This window comes from Bos mutus, chromosome 8 (genome assembly GCF_027580195.1).
Source record: "Bos mutus isolate GX-2022 chromosome 8, NWIPB_WYAK_1.1, whole genome shotgun sequence".
NCBI classification, from domain to species: Eukaryota; Metazoa; Chordata; class Mammalia; order Artiodactyla; family Bovidae; genus Bos; species Bos mutus.
In genome coordinates this window covers 8,366,843-8,380,768 of record NC_091624.1, presented here as the reverse complement: position 1 = coordinate 8,380,768, position 13,926 = coordinate 8,366,843, and the positions used below count along the sequence as shown (strand labels likewise).

Below are 13,926 nucleotides of genomic sequence, written 5' to 3'. Positions count from 1 at the left end.
GAGCAGCCTTACGAAAACCACCCTTTCCATCCATGGGCAATATGATAAGCCAAGGAAGATTTGAAAGTAACTGTGAAGACAGAAAGAGTTTTGTACGCACTTTAAATAGGTATTTAAGTGTGGGTGGGACGCAGGGTATGTGAGTGTAGATGAGCTGTGATGTGCTCGCCGTTGAGAGGCAAAACTCAAGAGAGAGTCAAGAGATTCTGAAAGGTCCTGTTCTCTAATGAATTTAAACTGTATTCTAGGGCAATGGAGAACCATCAGTGATGTGGTGAGATTTATTTACTTGTGCATCCATTCAGTAAATATTCACCATCAGTGTTTTTTATTTAACAAACATTTGCTGAGCACTGATAGGCACTGGAGATAAAGCACAAACAAACAAACACAAAAATAAAGAACAAAACCAAAAAATGAGATAAAACATCCTGCCTGGAAAAAAGCAGGTGGCAATTTTAGATTTAGGGGGCAGGGGGAGTGGCACCAAGAAGGTGGCATTTGGGCAAAGAGATGAAGAAGGTGAAGGGGTAAGCCATGAGGATATTAGGAGAAAAACATTCCAGATGATGGGAGATGCCAAGGCAAAGGCCTGGAGGTGAGAGCATGCCTGATGTATTTGAGGAACACCAAGCCAGCCCACCAGGGCTGGAGTGGACAAATCAGAGATGATGGACTTTCACTTTCAATCCTGAGTGAGGACAGAAGCTGCCCAGTTGTTCTGAGCAGAGTCAGGAAGGGCATGGGCTTCTGGTTTTAACAAATTCTTGGGAACTGGGATGAGTCAAGGGAAGAAACAGGGAAACCAGTGAGGAGGCTATTATAGGAACCCAGGAAGAAAAAATGGTGGAGGTCTGGATTACAGTATAGTAGTGGGTATGATCAGAAATCCAACAGCCTCTGCTGACCACCAGAAGGGGTGTTCAAGGGCATGTGGGGAGGCCAGAGAATGACCACACCTCTGCCCATATATACAATCCCTCTTCTTGGGCTCTTTCCAGTTACCTATCAAAACCATTGTGCAGTGAGAAAGAAGACATTCATTTCATTTCCACCCAGGCTTTTAACAGTTGAAGAGAAAACTGCTGTACTTAACTACAGGATAAATGAAGGGCTTCCTAAGGCCATGTGCAGAATGACAATTAGCAGGAATATGGCCCTAGGACAGGAGGGAGCTTCCCACCCAGGCTGAATCACCAGCTCACTGTTGGGAACAATTTATTTGATGCAAATAAAAACCAAACATTTATAAATCAGCTAAATAAGAAGTATAAGGGGGGAGCTTCTGGGATTTGAAAAAAAAAATTATTCTCCATGGGGGTTGGAGGACTGGAAATCTGTCAGGACTTGGGGCATGCACACATCTGGTATGTGTTGCTGGGGCACTTGGTCACTTTGTAAAGCCTTGATCAGTTTAAGGCTTTTGTTTATGGGTCTTGCACTCCTGTGGTTGGAAAGCCTTTTCTTAATATCAGAAGGGCAGTCTGAAGAAGTCAATTCTATTTCAAAAAGCAAAGCCCCAATTTGCCTCTCTCAGGCTATCTTAATGCCCTTCCTATATAGATCATTTTATTGCCTAGACAACTGTGCATAGTCATTTAACAAGTTTTCCTGCTTCTATCTTTTCAATAACCTTTTTTACTTTAGAATAATGGTAAATTTATGGAATAGCTGCAAAACTAATACAAAGAGTTTCTATAGATCCTTTACCCAGTTTCCCCTAATGTTGGCACCTTACATTAATGACATGTTTGTCAAAACTAAGAAATTTTCCATAAGAGCTGACTCCCCAGTCACATTTAATAACCAATAATAGTTACTCTTGTTGGTAAAGCACGTGACCTGCTCGTGACTCAGCTTCACAGGCATGGGGAATGGCATTCTTCCCATTCTACCATAGTGAGGCAGATTCAGAAAGGAAGAAACTCCTGAAAACATAAAATGGAAATTCAAAAGGTGCTGGGTGGCAAGAAAATACAAAAAAGTCCTATTTGCTTATGTGTGATTAATTCTCAATAAGTATCTACCAAAGGAAGGGAGAACTAGAGGATTTCCAGGTTTAGCAAAAAAAAAAAAAAAAAAAAAAATCAGATCAGTGTGAACTTTAGATAAAAAAGTGAATGATTTTTAAAAATAAGTTTGTCTCATGCAATATTTGGGACATGGTTATACTAGAAATTTATTTGTTCAAGAAGATGTGATACGTACATATTGTGGTGGTGGTTTAGTTGCTAATTCGTGTCCGACTCTTACAACCCCATGCACTGTAGCCTCCCCAGTCTTCTCTGTCCATGGGGTTTTCCAGGCACGAATACTAGAGTGGGTTGCCATTTCCTTCTCCAGGGGATCTTCCTGACCCAGGGATCGAACTCTCATCTTCTGTGTTGTAGACAGATTCTTTACTGCTGAGGCACCAGGGAAACCCATAAATATATATATATATATATACACATGCATACAGATATATATATATATATGTGTGTGTGTGGGTGTGGGTGTGTGTGTATATATATGTATGAAAGTGAAAGTGAAGTCGCTCAGTCATGTCCGACTCTTTGTGACCCCATGGACTGTAGCCTATCAGGCTTCTCCATCCATGGGATTCTCCAGGCAGGAATACGGAGTGGGTTGACATTTCCTTCTCCAGGAGATCTTCCCAACCCAGGGATTGAACCTGGGTCTCCTGCATTGTAGGCAGACACTTTACCATCTGAGCCACCAGGGAAGTCCATATATATGTATATATATATATATATACACATATACATTTATATGTATATATATAGCAATATTATTAAGCCATAAATAAGAAAAATAATGCCATTTTCAGCAACATGGATGGATCGAGAGATTGTCGTACTGAGTGAAGTAAGTCAGATGAAGAAAGACAAATATGATATCTTTTACATGTGGAATATAAAAAAGAAAATGGTACAAATGAGCTTATTTCCAAAACAGAAATAGAGTTGCAGATGTAGAAAATAAACTTACGGTTGCCCAGAGGGAAGGGTGGGTGGAGAGGTGCACTGGGAGATTGGGACCGAGATGCACATGTAAATAACTAATAAGGCTTACTGTGCAGCGCAGGGACGTGTACTCTATATTCTCTTACGGGAGCATGACACTGATATCGCTTTCACGCAGACTCTAAAATACAGTGCAAATCAGCATGTCTATGAAACAAGAACAGACTCCCAGACACAGAGAACAGACTTGTGGTTGCCCAGGGGGAGGGGGAAGGGAGAGGGAAGAAACAGGAGTGTAGGATTAGCAGAGGCAAACTAGTCCATGTAGAGTGGATAAACAGCAAGGTCCTACTGTATATCACAGCACTGCAATGACACTATTCTTGCATAAAATGAACAAGAAAATTGCTGTTTACCTGAAGTTCAAATTTACCTGGGTGTTCTGTATTTTATCTTGCAAATCTGAGGAGGAAGGGAGGAAAGAAGGAAGGGAGGAAGAGGAAGGAAGAGGAAGGCTGGGAGGGAGCCTGATATCAATCAGGCTACCTCAGGATTCTGCCATTAGAGCTTTGGCTCATCTGACTTCAGATTTACCAAGAAAACATCTGTCTATAATTTGACATTTCACGAGGAACTAGCCACTGGGAAAGAATAAATTGGTCAGGCTGTCTGGAATTTCTCACTGCTAACTGACAACTTGACTTTTGACGAAGATGTGGTGTACCCTGTAGCTTGGTACAAGGAAGGAATGTACTAACTCCAGAGACAGTCATAGTTCAGTTCATGTGACAGATTTTGCAATAGAAATTAATAAATTAAAATTCCAACTTTATGTCCCAGTCCTCAGAGTTCCGTTACTGTGATGCCAACTTTGAGAGACAGATCTGCTTCCTTAAGTGTGCTCATGGTGGGGACGGCAAGGTTCTATGGTGATGTTTCCATGTTTTATTTCTTAAACTGAATGGTAAGTATATGGTGTTCTTTTATTCTTTGTAACGTTTCGTGCATCAGAATATTTTATACGGTATTTTCAAACAAAGTGAAATAAGAAGCCAAGTGATTTAATGGAAGAAGGATGGACTTGCTTTGAGAAAATATTTGCTTGAGCCCAGATTAGCCACTGTTTCACTTCTTTCTATTTTACATTCCAACAACATAGCGTTAATCAGAGGGTTTCTAGTGAGATCTTATGCTGAGCTCTTCCTTTTACATTTCCATGCCTTATGCTTTGCCTTTTGTCTTGGAAAGCCTTCTTTATCCTTTTTTTCCAGCCACTCCCACTCACTTTTAAAGACAACTCATAACTGTCATACAGGACAATTCAGGAATTTTTTTTTTCCCACTGACAAGTCTCTCCCCCAGTCTCCACTCCCACCACTCAGGGCAAGAGGCTCTATTTCTACCCCTACCTTATTTCTTTATCTCCAATCAGTTGTGTTACATTCTCTGATGCTCCCACCACATTGTGCTATGATTAGCTTTTTACAGGTCTGTCTTGCCACCAAGTCCTTCATGGAAGGACTGTTGCTGAAGCTGAAGCTTCAATACTTTGGCCACCTGATGTGAAGAGCTGACTCATTGGAAAAGACCCTGATGCTGGGAAAGATTGAAGGCAGAAGGAGAAGGGGACTGAAGAGGATGAGATGGTTGGATGGCATCACTGACTCAATGGACATGAGTTTGAGCAAGCTCCAGGAGATGGTGAAGGACAGGGAAGCCTGGCATGCTGCAGTCCATGGGGTCACAAGGAGTTGGACATGACTTAGTGACTAAACAAAAACAATTTGCACCAACTGAAGTCTCTTGAAGCAAAGAACTGAGCCTTAATCATGCTCCTACTTCCTGAACCTAGCAACGTGACTAACCCACATTTTGTTGTTTAGTTGCTAAGTCAAATCTGACTCTTCGTGACCCCATGGACTGCAGCATGCCAGGCTTGCCTGTTCTTCACCATCTCCTGGAGCTTGCTCAAACTCATGTCCATTGAGTCGGTGATACCATCCAACCATCTCATCCTCTGCCGTCCCCTTCTCCTCCTGCCTTCAATCTTTCCCAGCATCAGGGTCTTTTCCAATGAGTCAGCTCTTTGCATCAGGTGGCCAGAGTATCAGAGCTTCAGCTTCAGAATCAATCCTTCTAATGAATAAACCCCTGTTTACCCATCCTAACTGACTTTAGAAAATGACTCTCCCTAAGCCTTAGTTTCCACCATTATAAAGTTGCTGCACACAGGCGCACACACATCAGCAGGTAAATTTTCAGCCACATATTGCCTGCTTAAAGAAAAACTCACTTCTGTGTATTCCCCAAAACTTTAGGGCTAATCCAACTTCCTTCTTTAATAATGAGAAAATCAAGGCCCAGAGAGGGACAGTAACCCACACAGGGTCACACAGGAGTGGAGTGGCTCTTTCAGAGGAAGAACCCAGGTATCTTTCAGCAATGCCTGTTGCTGGGGGATGATAAGCAGATTGTCTAACTTCCCAGATTCCCTAACGCTTTGGAGAAGCTGGGTGTCAGTGGCTCTCCCCAGCACAGCCTCATAGCTGATCCAGACCTCAAAAGGGCAGCCTTTAGGAGTGTCCATAGTCCCATGGCCATTAATGCAGCATGTTCACACTTCCTGCTGCCTGGCCCAACCCAGCGCCCCCACTTTGTTTTGGTCAAAATTCTCACTGGCGGACACGGTAAGTAATATCAGTGGACTCTCTGAAGGCCTTTCCCCTAGAGCCTCGTTAGCCTTGGCTATTGGCAGCATTGGCTGAGGCCGTCCTTTCCATATTCTGCTGACCTGAGGTCATGTGGTGTGAATGGAAACATAGGAGCTGGTGCCCTAGAATTGCTTGCAAAACAAGTTGCTCTTTTTTCAAGCTGCGGATTCCATTAAGTAACTGGAATGGCCTTTATGTATCTGGCATAAGATGTAGGCTCGCCCTCCCTTTGCCCCTTCAACCTTTTGGAGGTAGGAATGCTCTACCATCAGGGATTTCCAGGGCCAACCTGGAAGGGATATTCCAGCATGGATTTCCCAGATGGTTGTCCTGTCTTTTGGAAAGTGCCATCTTGTTTATCGCCAGTCTCCACTGCTGCATTGGTTTAAGCATGGCTGTTAATCACTCCTCCTTTTCTCCTCTCTCTTGGTTCTAGAGGTCAATCCCAGAATAGGACCAATTTGGTTCTGGGTGGACTAGAATACGAACATTCTCAAAACTGCAAGGGACTCTTGACTTCACCTGGGAGAATCCTTCATCTTTGCGAATGGAGAAACCAGATGAAAGAGGAGTAGCTTTGACTCAGTGCCCATAATATTAGGACTGGGACTCATTCCAGTTTCCCCACCTTCCTTCTCCAGGACTCCGAACTTCAAGGAATTCTCCAACAACAAACAACAAAGCACTTCAAACCATGATAGTATTTATCTGGAATTTCCTACCAGTTTGTTCTTTCAGATGCCCTCTCACACACTCTCTCTTGCTTTCTTTGCTTATCCATTTATTTATTTGTAATTTTTCATCTTTGTTTCCTTTCCTAATATTTTTTTTCCTACTCCCTTCAATATGTCCTTCAAAACTCAGCTCAGCTAAGTTCCATGAAGTAGGTGGAAGGGCTGGAGTTTGACTTATTAGTCTTTATTCTTCAATTCCCTATAATGGTATTAACCATCCACATCCTTGTGATGGCCTCAGCATAGCTGGAGTGTATACTCCACTCTGTGACTTTCGGCCTTGGTTTGTCATCAACATGGCAGGACATCTAATGCTCCATCATCACCATGAGCACAAAGGCCTGGTGTGTCCTGTCCCTGTAGCCTGGGCTCCACAATGAGAAAGAAAGAATAGACCTGACTCAGACCTCCAGCTGGAAGCCACACCCAGCAGAGCCCAACAAGACCCAACCAACATCACGAGGCGTGATGACTGGAAACCTCTGGAAAGAGCCTCTGCCTCAGAAGGGACAGTGGTACCCAACTATATGTATGAGATAGCCTTGACCCAAGGTAAAATAAAACAGGTTTCAACACATTCATTCATTAAGCCATTCAACAAATAATCCCTGACCACCAACTAAGATCCCATTAACTCTCTGAAACTGTACATCATTAAAACCATTTGTCCATCTTTAATGCATTTTTCTGAGGAAAGCGTTTGCAATTTTCCTGAACTGGGTCCTTGTTGTTATTCAGTTGCTAAGTCATGTCTGGCTCTGCAACCCAATAGATCTAGACTCTAGCACCCCAGGCTCCTCTGCCCTCCACTATCTTATAGAGTTTGCTCAAATTCTTGTTCACTGACCTGGTAATTCTATTTAACCATTTCATCCTCTGTTGCCCCTTTCTCCTTTTGCCTTTAACCTTTTCCAGCATCAAGGTCTTTTCCAGTGAGTTGGCTTTTTCCATCAGGTGGCCAAAGTATTGGAGCTTCAGCTTCAGCAACAGTCCTTCCAATGAACATTCAAGGTGGATTAGGATTGCCTCAACCAAATGACTGAAAGGCCTCTGGCATGAGGGTTCACTTGGGGTCTTGTTTCATTTGCCACAAAAGGTCAATATTGAATTGTAGTATTGTAATGGCAACCCACTCCAGTGTTTTTGCCTGGAGAATCCCAGGGATGGGGGAGTCTGGTGGGCTGCCATCTACGGGGTCGCACAGAGTCGGACATGACTGAAGTGACTTAGCAGCAGCAGCAGCATGGCTGCTCACCTGTGAGTGCACACAAAAGAAAAAAAAAGTTGCTTAAATAATTTGAGTTTTATTACAAGGGTTGACCAGAAAGATTGAATTTGTAATCTGCTAATTACTAAATGGGCGCTTTAGTCATTAGCAATAATAATCTATGCTATTGGAATGGACACTCTCACCAAATAGCTTTTGCCCTAAAATTATAATAAAAATACTGAATGTTTTGTAAATACCATGGTAAATTTTAACTATTACCTTGATAATTTTGCAGGTAGGGCTCCTGTATCTGTCTTTAGCATTTTAACATTTGTAACTATGTTCTCCTGTTATGGGCTTCCCTTGGGGCTCAGCTGGTAAAAAATCCACCTGCAATGTGGGAAACCTGGGTTCCATCCCTGGGTTGGGAAGATCCCCTGGAGAAGGGAAAGGCTACCCACTCCAGTATTCTGGTCTGGAGAATTCCATGGACTGTATAGTCCATGGGATTGCAAAGAGCTGGACATGACTGAGCAACTTTCACTTTCTCCTGTTACACTAGTATAGCCCCCCAGGGGTTTCTTTATGGTTGACTTGCTATTTTTTCTTGTATAACATGACTTTAGGATCCTTTACTACTCTGCTTTCTCTTCTCTGCATTTTCTAGTTTGTCACTGTTTCCCTTAAATACATCACTGAAAACTGAGCAGAATCCAAATGTAGCCAAATGCTTAGGTCCCGCTATGGACTGAACTATGTCCCCACTTTCACCAGACTTTCAATGTTGAACCCCAAACATCTAATGTAATGGTATTTGGAGATGGGAACTTTGGGGGTGATTAGATTTAGAGGTCATGAAAGTGGGACCTGACGATGGGCTTTGTGCCCTTATAAGAAGAGACACCAGAGAGGCTGATTACTCTCTTTCCACTGTGTGGTAACACAGCAAGAAGTCAGCCATCTGCAAGCCAGAAAGAGCTCTTACCAGAAACCAACGAGGCAGGCACCCTGATCACAGACTTCCAGCCTCCAGGATTCTGAGAGAATAAATGTCTGTTGCCTAAGCCACCCAACACTTTGTCATGGAAGCCTGAGCACACCAAGACCTCTCCCTCCCTGCTGTCCACAGTGTCTAGCCCAGTGCTTGGCTTCCCTGGTGTGACTGATGGGCTGGGCCTGAGGATGCCAGCCGTAGGGGGCCTTTCTTGGTTTGCCCAAGATCAACACATGCTGATGAGACCAGCAGGCCCCCAAGTTCACACCAGACTTTTCCACTGCTGGTCTGGATTTCTGGGCTCCTGATGTTGGCCTTTCCATGCCAGCCTCTGGGGAGCCAGTGCTCCTTGGGAAAGACACCACATGCATGAATAATATGACAAGCGTCTAAGTTGGCAGCGAGGGGTGACAGGATTTTCTAGGGATTAGGCCAAGTCTGGCAGGTTTCCCACGTCTATTCAGCTCCTGGAAGCCCAGCAAATTCACGTGGACCTGTCTGGTGCTTAGGTCTCACTGGTGGGAAGATTCAGAGACGGCAGGGATGATGTGCTTTTCTGCAGCCTCTGGGCAACCTGCACAGTCCAGTCATCCTTAGGTCGCCTTCAGGGAGCACTGGTGAATACTTGCTCTTCGCACTCTTGCCCTGTAGGTGCCTCATGCTGCCCACAAGAACAGATGAGACACGTGAGTGAGTCAGTTTGATTCCCTTACCTTTAAAATGGTCATTGCTCCATGGTATTCAAATATTGCTCCAGATGACTGTGACAATCAAATGAGGTGAAGAGGTCATACATAGATGCCGAGTAGTTAGAGCTGCCCTCACAGGGCACTGTTCTCAGAAGCGTCAGTATACTCTTTCCTATAAAGGTGCCAACACCTTGAGATGGACTGTGTTATGCTCATTTTACAGATGAGGAAACTGAAGCTTGGGAGATTTACTGACCTGCTTGGGTTTACAAAGCTAGTGGGTGTGAAGTTTCTTTCCCAGTGTTTGGTGTATACAGAGCACTTAATCTGTCCTAATTAAACAAAGAGAAATAACCGGATTTAGTTTGTCTCAATCCAGGCTGACATCAAAGTCCATGTCACCAACCACTGTGCTGTACTGCTTGACTCTAAACTGTAGAGTGCTGTTCCCCTGGGAGAAATTGTTTCCATGTGGTCATGGGTTCTGATCCACAAACTGATTGCCCTGTGAGTGGGGTCCCAGCAGACCTCCTGGGCCTTATATTCTGTCCATTACATCTTTCGTGTGCTATGGATCGTGTGCTTTCTATGTAGGCCAAAAAATGGAACGTTAGCACAGACACTATTCTTGAGGATGCTATGCTCAAAGGAAGGGAGGGGAATAAGGAAAATGTCAGTCAAAGATAATATGTAGTAATAGCCACTCACTTACTGAATTTTGACGTGTGACAAATGCTTTGTTAAGCATTTTATATATTTATCATTTTCCCCTCATGCAACTTCATGAGCTAGGGACTCTTTCTAACTCTCTTTTGCAGAAGAGGAATCTGGAAAGATTCATTTAATTACTCTATGCAGGTCTCTGGTTAATTGGAGAAAACAATCATGGTTAATCCACATTCTCTCACTTGAAGGTCAAAATTTAGCAAAGTCACATCATGATATAGAGGCTGCATCAGGGCTCCAGTTGGCCCTGAGTTCAGTTCCTTTCTCTATCAAGGACTGCAGATGAAACAGACACAGGATTGCTGTCTAATTCTGTTTGTGTGTTTGCGTGCTATGTTACTTCAACCATGTCTGACTTCTTGAGACCCCATGGACTGTAGCCTGCTAGGCTCATCTGTCCATGGAATTCTCCAGGCAAGAATACTGGAGTGTGCAGTGATTCCTTTCTTAAGGCAATCTTCCCGACCTAGGGGTTGAACGCTCATCTCCTGAGTTGGCAAGTGGATCCTTTATCACTGAGCAACCAGAGAAGCCCCACAGTATGATTTGCCTGGCACTTAATAAAATTTGCTGTTAACATTATTATGCACATGTGATAGAAAACAAATCAAAACCCAACTAAGCCATCAGATTCAAAGCACAGAAGAGGATTTTAGACACTTTCACTGTTTTCAGGGTTCCCTCATATGCAGGATTTCACCCATGAGGCTCCCCACCTAACATTGTGAGAGCTCCGCTCCCCTTTGTGAGATGTGGTCATTTAATGGTCATTCAGCTCTCTTGCGTGTTAAGTGGCAGAGTCATGACTCTAATTCTGGTCAGCTCAATCCTAGTTCCAGTGCTCTGTCAGCTCCCAGAAAGTGTCAGCGTATGAATTGCTTAGATGGAATGGAAGGGTTATTTAGGGAATGTTCCTTAGAAGATTCAAACTCTCACACAATTGCACTCATTTCACATGCTAACAAGATCATGCTCAAAATCCTTCAAGCTAGGCACCAACAGTATGTGAGCTGAGAACTTCCAGATGTACAAGCAGGGTTTTGAAGAGGCAGAGAAACTAAAGATAAAATTGCCGACATTTGTTGGATCATGGGGAAAGCAAGGGGAGTTCCAGAAAAACATTTATTTCTGCTTCATTGATTACACTAAAGCCTTTGACTGTGTGGATCACAACAAACTATGGAAAATTCTTAAAGAGATGGGAACATCAGACTACCTTACCTGTCTTCTGAGAAACCTGTATGCAGGTCAAGAAGCAAGTTAGAATGAGACATGGAACATCTGACAGATTTAAAATTGAGAAATGAGTGCATCAGGATTGTATATTGTCACCCTGCTTATTTAACTTCTATGCAGAGTACATCATGCAAAATGCCAGGCTGGGTGAATCACAAGCTGGAATCAAGGGAGAAATATTAACAACCTCAGATGTGCAGATGATACCCCTCTAATGGCAGAAAGTGAAGAGGAACTAAAGAGCTTCTTGATAAGGGTGAAAGAGGAGAGTGAAAAAGCTGGCTTGAAACTCAACATTAAAAAACTAAGATCATGGCATTGGGTCCCATCACTTCATGGCAAATAAAACGAGAAAAAGTGGAAGCAGTGACAGATTTTATTTTCTTAGGCTCTGAAATCACTGTGGATGGTGATTGCAACCATGAAATTAAAAGACACTTGCTCCTTGGAAGGAAAGCAATGACAAATCTAGGCAATGTGCTGAAAAGCAGAGATATCACTTTGTTGACAAAAGTCCATATAGTCAAACCTATGGTTTTTTCCAGTAGTCATGTATGGATGTGAATATTGGATCACAAAGAAGGCTGAGGGCCAAAGAATTGATGCTTTTGAATTTTGGTGCTGGACAAGACTCTTGATATTCCCTTGGACTAAAAGGAAATCAAACCAGTCAACACTAAAGGAAATCAACCTTGAATATTCATTGGAAGGTCTGATGCTAAAGCTGAAGCACCACTGCTTTGGCCACCTGATGCAAAGAGCTGATTCATTGGAAAAGACATTGATGCTGGGAGGGATTGAAAGCAAAAGGAGAAGGGGGCAGCAGAGGATGAAATGGTTAGATAACACCACTGACTCAATGGGTGAGTTTGAGCAAACTCCAGGAGATAGTGAAGGACAGAGAAGCCTGGTGTACTGTCCATGGGGTTGCGAAGAGTCAGACACAACTTAGCAACTGAAAAACAACAACACCCTTAGAAGAGAGGGCAGTGAGTCCCAGTGATCCCACCCACCACAGATGTAATCTTGTTGGTAGGATGGCTAAGCAGTTCTCCACTTCAGGCACCAGTGAGAAAGGCTCTTCCAGAAGGAGAGTCTTTTTCACTTCATTTCACTGCAGATGAAAAACAAGTGTTTTCAGGTAACTCATTTTCTTTATTGACTCTTCAAGTACTGCATATCCCGCTTTGAAACATTGAGAATCATCTCCATGGAATAAAAAGAACACAGGCTTTGGAATCAGAAGGATATGTTCTTTTTATCAACATCAACTCTGACACTTACAGCTGCATAACTTTGGACAAGCCATTAAGCTTTGAGACTTTGTCTCTTCATCTGTGAAATGGATACAGTAATATCTACTTCCAGGATGATTGGAGAGGGTTAATTTATGTAATATATTCAAGGTGTCTAGATCACAGTGGACTCAGAAAATGTCACAATTTTTCATCATTACCTTTTTATTAGTAAACTAATAAATTGTAGTTACAAAAGACTTGCTTGCTAGATCCTACGACCCTTATATGTGGTGCCTTATGGTTCTAGTAGCTGCTAGAGAGTTAGCTTGATTCGCATCTTCAAAAGGAAAGCCGAGTTCAGCGGTGGGATGAGAGAGAAACTCACTCTCCAGGCAGATATATGGTCAGTTGACATATGTGTCTGAGGGAAGCTAGAATAGTAAAGAGAAGTTTTCAGATCTCTAAACTAGGAAAGAATACTTTGGAGTATAAGCTGGTCCATGGGCAACCGGGGATGGCTTCTGAAGCATGACATCTGTCACAGCTGTGGTTTTGTCCATACAGTTCTCTGTTAAAGGTTTGTTTTGCTATAACATCAGAGAGGTGGGATTTAAAAGGTCATGTCACCCACAATGATTCAAACAGGTTGGATCCTTCATTTTTTCATATCTATGCTTCGGACAGTAGAAGTCAGATCCAGCCGCACTGCCAAGCAGGGCTCTGGAGTTTTATAGGACCTTTATACCATCTGAAATCATCTAGTTGAAAAGCCATCTGAAATTGCTTAGCTGAAAACGACTGACATTTAGTGGGAGATACACTAGGAAGAAGGCAGTTAGAACAGACTGCTGGCAGTGGCATAGGAGGGGAAGTGTGAGACGCTGTAGGAGCTGAGAGGAGGGCCATCTAGTGCAAGACCAGTGATCAAGGCATCACTGAGTCACCCAGAGGAAGTGACCTTGTTGAAACAACAACCAAATGGAGATACTTAAGGGTGAAGATGGGGATACAGACAACTTCCTTGGATAAAGAAACAGCATGTTCAGAGCATAGCAGTGGAGGAGAGCATGGCGCATTCAAAGAGTTGAAGAGGAACATTCTTGGCTGGAATGGAGTTATTGGTGGGAAAATGGTAAGAGATGAGAATAAAAAGGGAAAAACCATGCAAGGAGACTGGACTTCACCCCTGAGGTGATGGGAAGCATCTGAAGCGTTAGGCAGGGGCATGCCAGGATCACATCTTATAGGAAGTAATATAGAAGGTGAATTGGAGGTGAGATGTGAAGGTGATGATGATGGCAGTGATGAAAAAGAAGAGGGGAACAATCACCACCCGCAACACCATCTCCTCCAAAGTGGAAAATGTGGTCAAGATTACAAGTCACCAAGCCCCTCTTCCACTTTGTGACCTCATATGAAAGT

General features: G+C 43.2%; 1 non-coding gene across 1 annotated transcript; it reads right to left on the bottom strand.

Moving 5' to 3' along the window:
* Window positions 1-2,653: 2,653 nt before the first annotated feature.
* TRNAC-ACA (transfer RNA cysteine (anticodon ACA)) lies at window positions 2,654-2,725 on the bottom strand. Its single transcript has one exon. It is a non-coding gene; the product is annotated as a tRNA-Cys (tRNA).
* Between the last annotated feature and the right edge of the window lie 11,201 nt (window positions 2,726-13,926).